Source organism: Cavia porcellus, unplaced genomic scaffold (assembly GCF_034190915.1).
Source record: "Cavia porcellus strain 051 isolate PalLab524CR breed Dunkin Hartley unplaced genomic scaffold, mCavPor4.1 scaffold_11, whole genome shotgun sequence".
Classification (NCBI taxonomy): Eukaryota; Metazoa; Chordata; class Mammalia; order Rodentia; family Caviidae; genus Cavia; species Cavia porcellus.
Genome location: NW_026947494.1, coordinates 71313262 through 71328704, shown reverse-complemented (window position 1 = coordinate 71328704; position 15443 = coordinate 71313262). Strand labels below are relative to the sequence as shown.

The 15443-nt window shown below is 37.3% G+C and overlaps 1 protein-coding gene across 2 annotated transcripts in view; it reads right to left on the bottom strand.

The window, feature by feature from the left end:
• The window catches only part of Tox (thymocyte selection associated high mobility group box), a 296483-nt gene that overhangs the window by 46204 nt on the left and 234836 nt on the right, over nt 1–15443 (bottom strand). The window lies entirely within an intron of this gene.

Here is a 15443-nt window from a genome sequence, read left to right as displayed (position 1 = left end):
CAGACAGCAGCTTTAACATCACATCAAAGGACAATTTTCCAGGGGTGCAGCAAGAACAAAGGACACTTGCCACAGATAGAGAGCACCTCCAACTCTTCAGCCCTCAGAAGCTCTACCAAGTTGCATCTTCACATTCCTGCTGTTTCTGAGTGTGAAGTTTCTGTTTGACCTTATCTGCATAGAAGCCTCTTTAGCATGCTTAATACTTTAAGATGGGCAAAAGCAAAAGAGTCTCATTACTGAAAAGAAGAATAGTCATGCATGCAGACCAATGTTACTGATGTTTCTTTCTTAAGAAAGGTACTGATGGACCAAAATTTAGCCCAAAATCAAGGCTCAATTCTTTAACAGTTTGTTAGACATTATTAGTTGGACCTTGGTCCTGCTGGAAACATAAAATAAGTTTTCAGTTTCAAATCTATTTTTTCTTCATGACCAATTTGTGTTGATGACACAGCCAGCTTGTCATCTCTATAAAAATGTTTGTTATTTTTTATTCTTCGCTTTCCTACCCAACTCTTAAAAATGTCTTCATCATGGCATTTTTGCATCCACTTTAAAATATCTATTGAGTCCACTTTAAAATATCACTCTTTCCCACCTGTAACTCTTATTTCAGGCCTTCATTATCTCTTTCCTTCCAATTGCTGCTTACCAATAAACACATCTACTCTGAAGACTACACAAAATTCATCTGCATGGGCTCAAAACCTTTCCAATGATATCTTGCTATCAAATTAAATCTAAACTCTTCAGCATGAGAATGAAGTTTCCAAATAAACCTTCTTCTTTATGGCTGTTCTTTATGCATGCTGTTGTTTAACCAAACCCAATTAATCGTTCTTCTTTGCCTGTGTCTCTCACCTTTGATCATGTGTCTTTCTTGTGTTTGTCTTCCATCATTCAGTAACTATTTTCTGAGCATTTTTAGCCTTAAATCTATAAAACAGGAAAAATCTCATACTTTGCATAGCAATTTGAAACTGTTCAATACTTTTACTTATTGAACCTTACAATTCCCCTCTGTTTCACACAAGCCTACAGGGAGAGGAAAGAGGCATTTATAATCTCTCCTTAGTTCAATGTCATTCCAAGTACTCAAAAAATAATTGCTGGTCAGGTTATAATGGAAGGAATGAATAATATCAGGATACACTGACTTTTAAAAGTTTAATGACTTTTTTCTATGACTTTCATCTAATGTTAGCCTTAAGTTGAAAATATTTGACTAAAGTCTGTTTCCATTTGTGGCAGAAACTTTAAGCAGTGCCCTCTGACACTTACTAGCCCTTTGTCCTTAGAAACAAGCCTCCAAAATTTACCTGCCAACCCCAGTAGCTGGCAAAGGATGTCATGTGTAGACTCCCTTGCAGCTAGGTAGAGTCATGTCACTCTGACATGCAAGTGAAAGGATTTTACAGTACTTCCAAGAAGTCTCCTTAAAGGGAAGGGCTCACCTCCCCCGCACCATTCTTGCTGGTAAAAATGTGGGGCAATGATTAGAGCTCAGTAAAATGTCTTACACCATGAGGCAGCACTCTAAGAATGTTGAAAAACTGAGAAGAACAGGACTTAAGGGCCTGATTATCATGGAACCTGGTCAGTCTATTTCTTGTGGGAGTCTTTAATGAGAGTATCTTTACACACTCATTATCATTTCTGATTTTATTATGTGCAGCTGAATATAATCATAAACAACACACTTGAATAGATTAAGTACTGAAAAAAGCAGGAATAAAATCTATTTTCTTCACTATTTTAGCTCTAGACTTTTATAGCACTTACATTAGTGCGTTCAAGTTATCCACACATATTTATTGTGTAAAATGTGACACAACTTGATACATTCAAAATGTGAACACTTCAGAGATATTTTGGTATAGTACAATCAGGGTTGATGATCCTAGCTTTATGGAAATAGTGGCTGTAAGACCTGACCTTCTGGGATCTTCTTTTGCTAAAAGCTAGGCTCAAATGTCTCAAAGTAATTTCTAATGTGTGCATTTATTACTTGATTTATTTTCAACCCAAGCAAAGTTCATTTTGTCCTGATTGAAAGTTCTGCATCTCAATGGTATTTTAATTTTAAACAGCTCTTCATTTGAAAATTGGTGCTAGATTTCACTTTTTTGAAAATTATATTTCTTTCCTCAGATTTTCCAGATAGCTATCGAGGACCAATGCTACTTTATGTTTATAGAAGTTAAAAAATTTCAATTATCATAGTGGTGGGGGAGTATGATGATGAAGTAGGGGAGATTTCAAATGAATTTTTTCAAAACCTTTTTCTAGTAATTGGAAACCAAAAGTTTGCTTAAAATCGATCATGAAAACAAACAGACATCCTGTATTCTTCCTTATGGCTGCTTAACCCGGACAGGATGAGAACGTACATTCTTTCTCACCCTGGCCCATGTTCGATCCTGTTGAGGTGCAAGACTGAGGCTAAGGGAGACTTCAGGTAACACGTTTGGTATAAAAGTCAGAGGATGTTTGTGCTGTGTTTTCCTTGAGAAGGAAAAGAAAAATGTTCCTGTTGCTCATCTCAGATTATCATTTTTAAAAATGAGTATTATTTTGTTGTAATTGGAATATTTTCCTCTGCCTCAAAAAATACCTTTGAATACTGTTCACCATATTAGTAACTCAGTGGTGTTAAACTTGTAATTTTGAATGGCACAAAACCACTGAAGGCCTCCCTGTCAGTGCTTAAGGCTGGGTGTGTTTCACAGTCCTCACGCTCTGAAGTTCTCTTACGTCTCTCAGCATCCTTCCCATCCAGCAAGCGAGGCATGAAAGCTATGGTTACCTCTCCCTCCAGCAGACAATCGTATCAAAACAGTTGCACACATAAAACTCTAACGATGCCTTGGCTCTCTTGCTCTGCTCCAGCTGTTTGAGTGAACAGCAGTTGGTGAACAGAGCGCTGGAACAGGGGTAGCCCCGAGGCCTTATTTGCTAATGGGGCTCAGCAGCTGCTGCTTTCTGTGTCTATGCAGGCACCGCCTGGAAGTGTGCCAGATGCAGCAGGAACAAGAGAAGGAGAAGAATCTCTGAAGCCCTCGCTTACCTCTGTCTGTCAGCATTTGACAGCCCTCCCTGTGGTGAGGAGCGACCCTGTGGCCCTGGCTGTGACACGTGCTTGCTCTCTGTCCCTTTTACACACACTATCAAATACTACTGAGTTCTCAGCATCTACAGAGAAACTTCTGAGTCTTGCTCCAGGTTGTCCATGCTGCCTCGCATGATTAATGAAAGCAGGAAAGCAAAGTAGTTTCAATTTTTCCTAAGGAACCAAACACTCTAAGTGTCCATGAGAAGAATATAAATGGTGATATTATTTAAGCGCCCAATTTGATTACATATTTTTGCCTGGGATTCAATTAATATGTAAATGTATACTAGAACAAATGTGTGGGTAAATTTAATAATCAAATTTTATTTATTATTTTCCTAAAAGCATTTCCAAGAGAGACCTTAATTACTTGTTGTTCAAACAAATTAAATAGTCTTATGTGATTTCCTTGTGTGATCTATTTATTATTTAGAAATGTGTACTTTTAAGTAAACAATGGTTTTGCAATTAGGTTTTGGCATTGAACATTAATGCCAAAAGAGGGAAAAGTCTGGAAAAACACCTCTGTGTAGCCCAAGCTGTAGTTCAAAGATTAAAAAAAGTAAGGTTCAGCAGGAAGGAGGTCATTTTTAAGAAGATATATTTTTATCTTCAATATTTTAAGACAGAATAACTTAATTTCTACTGTAAATTTCTGTGAACGAAATGCTTTTGAATTTAACCTTCTGAATCTTTACTTTTTTCCAAAGGACAACCAGAACCTTGAGTTACAGGCTGCTCGGCAGTATGCTAACGTGGAGTTTTTGGAGTTTAGATGGTAAGTAGTTGTTAGAAGCCATCATAAGAAAGCAAAACTCTGGAGAACAATTCATTAGACATTTGTTACAGGGACAAACAGCCCTCTTTAGAATCACCGCACTTGGGGAAGATTAAGGCCACCCCAAGAAACCACTCTTGCCCACATGAATTTCAGTGACACCTGACCTGAATGCTCTTTACACCATCTCCTCCCTTGTGTCCTCTTCCACGAGTGGGATTGTGATTACTGAAGGGATTTGATGGACAAACAGCACAAGATACTTAAAAGCTATGGCTAAAATCTCAAGAGCTGAAGACCATTTCGTCAATTTTGTTCTTAATCTTCTTCTAGAGATACACTAACTCTCAGACATTAAAGAGAAAAAAGCCCCAGAAGGATAGGGGGACACCAGTATCGTCTTCAGGGTCATTGCCTGGGCATGGTTCCCCTCTCCAGAATTCGACTTCGCTTTCTGTCACAGCCGGCCATCCCAGCAAGCAGCATCTCATTTCCCCTAGTGTGTGTGTCCACATTTATTTTTATAAACAGCAAGGGAAGTAGCCTCCCTCCATTTTATGTGGTTTCTTTTTTTGTGGGAAGTGGTGTACTTTTGTGGGAGTAACCCTGCTGGTGATATTAGGCTGCCCTGTTTCTAATGCACTGTTTTAAATCTCATTCCCACCTTTTAAAAAATGGGGGTAATCACTCAACAATAAATATTTATAGAGTGTCCAGTATGTGTCAGGCATGCTCTCAGTACCAGGTAAACAGGAGTGGCCAAGAAGACCAAACCTCTGCTCAGCTTCTGGCAGGGAAAACAAGCCATACAATAAATAAGCATCACATGTTACTTCCTTGATAGTGCTGAACTTTAAGAAGACAAACAGCAGAAAGTATGCTGATTTTATAATATTGCTAGGATTAACTAATGTAACAAGTACGAAGGAGTTTTCTCAAAAACAAACTTAGCCAGGTGCAGTGAAACATGCTTGTAATTCCAGCTACTTGCAGGGCTGAGACAGGAGGATCCCCAGTTCAAGACCCACCCAGATAACTTAGCAAGATGCTACCTCAAAATAAATTTAAAAGCACTAAGAATGTGGCTCACTGGTAGCGCATTCCTGGATTTGATTCCTGGTAGAAAACAAGCAACCTTATTTTTGTGTTTATAGCATTTGTTATTATTACTACTATTATTATTATTGTCTTTTTGAGACAGGGTTTCATTATGCAGTTCAGGCTGGCCTTGACCTCACTTCATAGCCCATGCTGGTGTCGAACTTGCAGAATTTGCAATGATCTCCCACCTCAGTCTCCCAAGTGCTGGGAATACAGGAGTGCACACCCATGCACATTTGCTATTATTTTGACCTTCTTTCCCAGCTTAGTTCTAGTATACGGGAGCCATTGACACACTTGTAACCAGAATCTTGCATCTGTGGGGACTTTCTCTAAGATGAGCAGGACAGTTTATGGTCACAGAGTACACAGTTTCACTCAGAGAAAGTAAACAGCCTTGATAAAATCTGACCATATAACCTAGATTTTAACAGCTCTCTCATCAGGCTAACAGGTTAACTGGAAGATACTAGGTTCAAAAATTTTTTATTGTGTAAAAGGTCTTCCAGTTCATAGCACAGCACTTTTTCATAAATTCCTACACATAATTCTACTTTGGGTTATCACTGTGGCCAGGAGGTTGAGACCCGGTGATGCCTTTGCACAGCTGTGAAGATGGCTTTGACCAAGGGGAGCGATCCTGTTTGATTACTCATGCCAACAATGTTTTGTCTCCTGCTGTAATTTGTAAACTATCAGTGTCAGGATTACTATGCGTGAAAACCCGTGCCTTTGAAAGAGCTCCTCTACCCAGTGTATTCAGGGGAAACGCCTGAGTGGACGAAGTTCGAAGTTCAGTTTTAATTGAGGAAAAGGATCTCTGCTAACTCCGGTTGATGGCAGGAAAAGAGGAATTTATAGATTAAAATCTCTGTCTTACCTAAAAGGGTTTGAAGGATAGTGTGGCTCACATTGTCATCCCCAAAACCTCTGAATTAGCAGCTCCTACAAAAATTTACATCCTCAGCAACAGAAGTCTATGAATCTGCCTTTGGTCTCCCTATGACTGGAATCAATGAATCCTTTAAGCGTTTTGTACTTACACCACAAAGCTTGGGCTGTCTGTTGCTCATATGGAAAATCATTTTATAATAATTTATCCCAAGATGCTAATGTTTGTTCCCATTGCTTCACTTCGATGTGTCCACAGAAGGACTTAAATAATGGGCCTTCGCTTCAGAATACATTCAAAGGACCGTGCACTGGGAAGGCAGGTGACAAGAAAACTGGGAGACACTCTGCGCGTGGTCTCTGGGAACTGCGGTTTACCCACCAAACTAGCTGTGTATTTATAGCAGCACAAGTCAGCCAAAACGGTTCTTCACACTATATTTAAACCTGAGCATTTAACTTGCTTTCTCACACTTTCCACTAGAATGTTACTGGCACACGAGGGAGAATGGACATGTCAAGTGGAACACAGACTCAGTTCAGAACAGTGATATTCAAGCTCACTGGAGGCTTGTAAGTCATTAGATACATGTGACATCCAGCTCCAGAGTACATCTTGAGAAGCAAAACTAAAATCTTCTGTTCAGCTTGTCCCACACAGCTTCCCCATACAGTGTGCTCCCAACTTACTGGGGACTTGAAGAAAAGTACAGTTTTAAGTTACTATTATATTATTGCTATATTACTATTTTATTTTACTATATCATTATAATGATACACTATAAGACATTAAAATAGCATGAAACTAAGATAGGAAAAGGCTAGAAATCGTGTCTTAGTGAGCAAAGTATTAATAACTTGGAAAAATCAGTCTAGGAAAATTACAATGTCTTTCAGTTCCTTTAAAGTGTCTGACTCTGTAAGTGACCTTAAGCTCCTTTAAAACAATTAAAAGATTCAAATATTTGTCTGCCAAAATTTTATAGCCTGGTAGATAATAGGATGAACATAGTCACATGCGGTCTGTGTGTTTCTGCGTAAACCCAACTTAGTTAATATTAACATTACCTACTCATTTATGCAGGCTTTATACACTTTGAGTCATATAAGGTCAAGGTCTCAAAACTAATCAGAAAAACTACTGACTGCTATTCATGCTAATATAATGACCCTTTCTTTAAAACAACCGCCAATAAATTTCATTATAAAAAGTTATTAAAAGGGTTAAAAACCTATTAAATGTCAAAGAATTTGCCTGGCTCAAACTTCTAATAAAGAAAAGAGAATGGGCTTTCTTTCTGAATTATTTAAATCTTTACTGGCTGTGCACTGAACCATGAAATTAGAAAAGTGTTATTAGAAGTGTTTTCTGGTTTTCATGAAAGTTGGAGCCCAGAATGTATAAGCCACAGTTTTTAACAAGGCTAGTTAAAGCAGTGGGTTTTAATCCTAAATACATGGCTTCGACTGATATAAAGGTCATAATTAAAACTCTATCCTGTAACTTGGTGATAATAAAATTATTACTAGAGAGGCACACATGTTCATTTAGCAGACATGAGGTACATGCTTCAATTTTAATTTGGACAAAAATCTTCAATTTGGGGGGAGGGCTTTTCTGTGTCCAGTAACATACACTTTCTTAACCAATAATTATGTTTTAATAGTAGCTAATTTTGGGATATTAATGTTAATAATTTAAATGACCCAGCATTTATAAACTTAAACCCTACAAAATATATACTGCAATTAGATAACCATGATCTAAGGTGTTAAATATCATAATCCTATATGATGGTAAGTTCTGTGTGGCAGGTGGCAGAAAATAAATTAGTTATCAATACTTTAGAAAATAGTAAATATATCTTTCACATTTAAAACCTGTTTTTCCAGCAAACTACAGTAATACAATCAATTTAAACAAGCATGTTACTGTCCGTAGTTCACTCCTTCCCTGCTCAGTCCCAGTCTCTGTAATCCCAGTTTCGGGATTTTAGTAATAATACCTAATGCTTATTTCCCCACTTTGCGTGTCCATAACAGTGCTTACTTGTGCTGCCTTACGGAGCCCTCACAGAGCCCAGGTGAGACCATGCCAGCATGGCATGGAGATGCCATCTTCCCATAAGAGAACAAAGGCTCAGAGACGACACAATCAGCCAGCGTTTGTCACTGGTTGCCCCATCTCAGAGTCCGTATGAAAACCGTGACACCCGTACTATTCACCTGGTGCAAGGTCTCGTGTTTTTCACATGTTCTTTTTAATGAAAGATAGTGAAAGTGCTTCCTGGTGAAGGTAAAACTACAACCCACAATGAGTGATTAGACTCCGGATTTCCTGGGTAGGAAATTCAAGTGAAATATTTTTTTCACTGAACACTTTCTCTGTGCCTGGTACCAGGACAATCCAGGGGGAAGTAAAGACAGGTAAGACTGCTCCTGGGGCCACAGACCTCAGAGACGGGCAAACACAACATTACACGCGTCATCAGAGGGGATTCATTGTAACCAAATCTACACCACTATAAAACTGCAGATAATGCTGCTGCAACAAGGGTCTGTCTGCAAAGAACTGCAGATCACTGGAATTAAGACGGCACTTGAACACAGAAAGGCATAAAGAATGGGAACAAGTAGAATTCCCCTCTGGAAGCAATATACTACTTGACACAAGGCACGCACTGTTAGACTGTCAACACATTTCTGTATAGTTTCATACGGTAATGACTTACCTAAGACAATGTGAAATAAAATAGAACAAAGCTTTTCATCTCAAGGGTGAACTGAAAAGTCAAGAAAGATGTTAAAGGCTAGGTATGGTGGCGCATGCCCATAATCCCAGCACCCTGAAGGCTGAGGCAGGAGGATCACTGAGAGTTTGAGGCCAGCCTGGGCTACACAGTGAACTCAAAGCCAGCCTGAACTACACAGTGAAACCTTGTTTCAAAAAGTCAAAAAATAAAATAAAATAAAATAAAATAAAAAAATAGATAACCCAATACATAAATCATATTTTCAAACACTATGACTATGCAATTTGACACTGTGCTTTCTGATAGAGAATTAGCAGTTTGATCATCGGCTGTCCTATTTTTTAAATTGTCTTCATTTATGGTTTTAATATCACATTTGAAAGCTGTTTTAACTAAAAGAAGCTTAAAAAGTTACAAAATACATAAATGTTGGATGCCATCTTAGCAGAAGGACCATTTGACCAGTGCCTAAGCATAGGCCTAAAGTTTCAAATATAATTAGTTTTTCACTGAGTCCTAAAAACATTGATGGCCATGGCAACAGTCATCATGTTTATATGGCTCTTTATAACATGCATTTCATTAGCACAAAATTCAGGTGCGTGAATTAAGCTTTCAGAGAATCAGCGACTCAAATGTTTGATCACAACTTTTGTTTATAGGAAGACACTTGTCAATCCACTTTGTGCTGGAGAGTATGTGATCATAATGAAAGAAAGGAAGAAAAGAAAGAAAAGGAGAGAAAGTCAAAGAAAAAGAAAGGAGAGGAAGAAAATATTAGAAAAGAAAAGAAAGAAGATGAAAAGAAAGAGAAGAAAGAAAGACACTGTAAGAGTAGAGCTCACATATCATACTGTGGGTTCACACTGGGTTCATGGATTTACTGTGTGAAAACATGTGGACTCTGAGACAAAAAGGGAAAGGAAAAAAGTTGAAAACATTCACTGTTAAGATAAGCATTATGTCAATATTGTTCTTTTAAAATAATAAGCTTTCTTTCTCTGTAATAGTGAGACTACATGGATGCCCCACGGTTCATGAGAGCTGGCATCAGGCACTTGTATAGCAGAGTCATTCTCTATACGATGTGTTCAGTTTTAGATGAGGACAGCTCTTTAGACTTTTCCCTAGGCATCATCCTTCCATCTGATCTTATCTACTGAGGAAGGTGGTGCAGGAGACCCTGGGGAGCTGCTGACCTTAGACACAGCAACCTGTGGGAGCCATTTTATGTCTGTGAGCTTTTAAAATGACCTAAAATGTGTCTGACCACAGAAGGGGACAAATCCCAGGAGGAGTATGACCTTGGAATGTGGCCAAGGTATCTCAGATTAAAAATCCACGCTGTGTTTAACTCTGAATGTTCATGCCAAAAGTCTGGATGCCCAGTTTCAGTGAGATGGCCGGCTTTTCCAAGGAAAAGGGATGTCCCTCCTCACCTGATTCTCATGACTTTAGTATCCTAGGGTGTTTTTGGCTTTTTACTTTTTATTTTTGCAAAACTTTTCTAGAATGCCTCTGCCCACTTTCTGTCCTAGTAAACACCTAACTGTAAATGGATTTATATACACATCAATTTTCATGTATCTAGGAGGATTTAAAGATTGTAATTTTCTCTCATTCATCTTCTAGTAGTTTTGTGGCTCTGGAATGTGAACAGACTTGATTTATCTATGCAGATTTGTGGACATTTCCTTCTTATTAAATGTATTTCTGGTTGTAAAATACCATGTGGCAAGAAAAGAAAAGAAAAGAAAAGAAAAGAAATATAAAACTATTCAACTAAATGTTTATTTGGGTTGGACTTTTAATGGATATTTTAATTTACATGGAGTTTTTTTTTAATTAGAAGCAATAGCCAATTTACTATTTTTTCTAGTAACTAAAAGGATTCATTGCCCATCACCTTAGGTAAAGCCTTATTCATATTTGAGGTTAATTTACATACTGTACTAATAGAACTACTCAAACAATAAAATGTAGAAGAGTGTCCTTGCATTTGGTCACACAGAGATTGCTGAATGAGAAGGTATGCTTGTGAGACAACCATTAAACACTGGTTCAACTGTAAAGTTCAACAGAGTGGGAGTCCTGGACATTGAAAATTATTTTACGATTTGTGGAACTGCTATACTGCCCCCAACATTTCAGTGCTATGGAAAACAAAGCAGCATTATTTATTATTAAACCTTATGCACAGCAAAGTAACTGATGGGAACTGCTGTTCTCTAGGACTTATTTTTGGATACAAAATGTTATGCTTTTTATTCTCTTCTTAAGCAATGCCATGAGGTGATATTAATGTGGGTTAGTGTTTCCAAAATGATAACCTTCTCCAGGAAAAAGTGTTAATTGGCTGTTTAGAGCAGGATTAAAATCTTGCTAATTGGCCATGTGTATACTGATACTTGCAACTATGTGGCCCTTTATTCCTTGGTAATAAAATAATCCAAATTGCAATCTCAAATCAAGTGGCTTTTAAAAGAATGCTAAAAATGTGGACTACTCCAAGGCAAGACATTTCTTGCAAGTTATGAAAAATGTACTTTGCTCAGGGGTAAAATGTGGTTTAATGATATGGAAATAAGTTTGCAGTTCCTCTATATCTACAATTTTGTGTCTAAAACATATTTAATACTTCTGGTATAATTATAGGACCACAAGATGACAGCTGCAATAAATGGAAAAATTCAGTTGCATTGATCACATGGAAGAACAGAGAGAAATGCACACTGTTCAAGTTTAGAGCCTATCTTAAAGGAATGAGAAAGAAACCTATCCAGCAGTTTTTAAATTTAAAACCATCTGATCATTTTTCTGTACCTACACTTATAAAAGCTAATAGTATTTTCCAGTAACAATTTATTTTCTGAAAAATAAATGTCCTTTGAAAAGACAAAAGTCAGAACTTTTTGAAAAGCTGCACTATATTTTATTTCCTCTTTCACAGGCCAGCGATACTATAATCGAAGGGTCCTTATCCCCCCAAATTCTCCTGGTTGCTGACTATGGGTGACATACACATTTCTTGGGCCAGACTTGGGGGTTGGGGCTGAAAGAACTAAAGAGAAGACTTTGAGATTAAGTTTGTACCTTTCATTTTCACTCAAGGGTGATGTCCTTAGGGAGATTTTCCTTAGTAAGTCTACTGAAAGGTCCATTCTTCCTCTAACAGGCATGTTTTTCACGGCATAATCACCATCTGCAATTATTCAGGGCAGGGCCCCGCGAACATTTATATGCTCATGAACTTCCCAAAGAACTTGTTAAAATGTGTTTTTGATTCAGGAGATCTGGAGAGAGGTGGGGACACTGCATCCCTAACAAACTTCAAGGTGATGCCAGTGTGGCTGGGGGATAATCTCGAGTTTGAGCAGTGCCGCCCAACAGAATGCGTTTCCTGTTTGTTGGCCATCCCTGGCCAGAATCTAAACTCAGTACCCAGGATCTCTCACAAGTTTATTTGTTTACTACTTCCTTCTCAGTGCCAATCTCAGGCCCGCTGAAGAAGGGCCTTCAGAGAGGAGATCTGGGCTGAAGCCTGAGCACACCACGCCGCTAGGTGAGGCTTCATGAAGGACTTGTCTGTTATTCATGGGTGCTATGGCTGGCCGCACCGTACACCTGCAGCCTCAGGCTATTCTTCATTAAGAGACAAAGGGAATGGAAATGTTTCTACCCACCCAACATGAAAGTCCACTGAATATTGTGGGAATCCAAGCATGATTTTTGGCCTTCAAGATACTTCAGAGTCCAGCAAAAAACTTCCATGGTACTTTAAAAATTACTTAGAAGTTCTTGCCATATTAATAACTTAAGAAGTAACTGATTGGAAATAACAGCATAACAATAAATTTTGTGACATGAACCAAAAGCAGTGCTTACAGGAATGTATATACCTACTAAATTTATTAGAAAAAAGTCAGCTCTAAAATCAACAATCTAAGATTTTACTTTAGGACAGTATAGAAGGAAGAGCAATTTAAGTATTCACCAAGCAAAATAAATTAACTATAAATCAGAGGAGGAATCAATGAAACTGAGAACAGAAAAACAACTGAAAAAAATTAACAAATTAAAGGCTGGTTCTCTGAAATTTCCATAAAAGTGACAGACTTTTAGATATGCTAATCAGCCAAAAGAAGAGAACTCAAGTTATTAGTACCAGAAATAAAAGAGGTATCACCATTACTGACCCAAAGGACAATACTAAAAGCCCCCCAAAGAGAATAATATGAATAACTTCATTCTCACAAATTTGATAATTTAGATAAACTGCAATAATATTTTGAAATTCAAAAGCAACCAAAACCCCCACAGAGAGAAATAGATAGTCCAAATAATTCTATATCTGTTAAATACATTAAATCAATAATTAACAATGTTCCAAAAAGAAATCATCAATTCCATAAAGTACCTACTAAAAAATTACATCACTTCTCCATAATATCTTTGAAATTAGAGATGGAAGAACTCACGGCTCATATAATGGAGGCTTACTGTAATACAAAACCAGAATAAAAAATAAGTAAAACTATACTGCAGTATCTGTCATGAACATGAATTTAAATTCCTCAGTAAAATGTTCATAAATTTAATCTAACAGTGTATAACACAGCCATACACCCAACCAAGAGGGATGTATTTCAGATATGCAAGAGTGGTCCAAAACTAGAAAAATTTTCAAAGCAATTCAATACATCAATAAGATAATGAACAAAAATCATATGGTCATATCTACAGAACAGATAAAAGCATGTTACAAAGTATAATACCTATTCATAATAGGAGTATTCAGCACACTAGGGATAGGAAGGGTTCTTTTCAATCTGACTTTTAAAAACAATCCTACAATGAATGTACTTAGTGGTAAGAAACTGAATACATTCCTGCTAGGATCAGAAACAAAACAAGAATGTGCCAGCTTATTCCTCCTGTTCAATACTGTATTAGATGCCTGAGCTAATGGAACATAAGGCAAGAAGAAGTTTTTCATGTTAGAAAAGAAAAAATAAAATCGATCGTATTTAGATGACGTGACTATGCCTGTAGAAAATCTGAAAACGTTAAATATTTAAATTCCTGAAAATAATAAGTGGATATAACAAATATGTAGGATACAATGATTTTCTATATATCAGCAGTGAAAAACTGGAATTTGAAAAACAGCACTCCAAAAAATTAAATACTTAAGTGTAAATCTATCAAGGCAGGTAGAAATCCTATATACAGAAAATTACAAAACTTTGATGAAAAACATGAACTGGGATTTTAATAAGTGGAGAAACACTCCATGTTCATAAATTGGAACATTGTCAAGATGCCAAGTTCTTCTCAACTTTATCTACAGATTCACTGAAATCACAGCAAGCTATTACATAGATATTGACAATATTGTCCCAAAACTTCTATGGAGAGACAAAGACCTAGGATAGGCAATATGACCAAAGAAATAAGTGAGAGGAGTCACACTAGTGGGCTTCAAAAGTTACCATGAGGGTGCAATCATGAAGGCAGAACATACTGTTGAAAGACACAAATCACCGGAATAGAACAGAGAATCCAGAAGACGCAAAATAGATCGCTCATTTTTGTCAAAGCAGCAGGCAATTCAGTGGAAAAAGCTAAGTCTTTTCAATACAGTGCAGAAGCAATCAGAAATCTTTATTCATATACACAAGAAAAGAAAACAGTATCTGTTGGGCAGTATTGGTCAGAGTATTAATGGTACAGCTATGGTAGAAAATGGATAGTTTCTTACTAAATCACACAATTAACAATCATCCTCCTGGGAATTAAATAACTAATTTTATATCATATTCACATCAAAACTTGCACACAAATATTTATAGGACATTTAGTCATAATCATCAAAATGTCCTTCATTAAGTGACTGGACACATAAACTATGAGAAATGAACCATCAAGGCATGGAAAGACAGGGAGAAAAACTTAATTCACATTGTTAAGTGAAAGGAGTCAGTCATCCAAGGCTACATATTATTTTGTTCTAATTATGTGACATTCTGAGAAAGGAAAAGACTAGAGAACTGGTATTCATTGATTCTAAGGTATAAAACAGGTAAAGTGAAGGGGATTATTTTAGGGTGGTGAAACTATCCTGTATGATACTATAATGGAGAATCCAGTACAGTAAACATTTAAAACAAATGGGGAAGGTGGGAGAATCTCAGGATAAAATATGTAATGTGACAAAAAGATATTAATTTATAGAAAATGTATGAAACAATCTCATTGAAAGGAGTGGGATAAGAGACCGAGCTAAGTAACTGTAGGAAGAAGTGAGATCTGTAAGAGTAAAGCTAAAAGGATGAACATGAGCGCTTTAGCACAGTTGACAAGGCTGTTTCCTGTGGGGACAGGGTTTATAATTCTGATATTAGTGCCATGGGAAGGATGAGTGAGGTAACCTGAGGGGATGGTGGGGACCAGATTTATTGATCTGTGATCTGAAGCTACAGCAAGCAAAGCAAGGGAAGGAAGCTCTGTGGCAACGATAAGAGTTGAAATACACAGAAGTATTCATATATATATATATATATATATATATACCTAAGCCAACGTTCATCCCTGCATCTCATTGTTCTAGCAGCTAAGTGATCCTTGAAGCCACGAAAGCCCAGAGCAGTGGACTACCCAGCATCCTGATCTTAATTTCTGATACCATTCTTCAATAAAAGAAGCCAGGATTCCTCAAAGAAATGACAGTTTCTAGGACAGGAGCAGAAAACACACAAGCTGGACCAGCAGCCATTTGTCATGGCAGAGAGTTAGAAAGTGTACA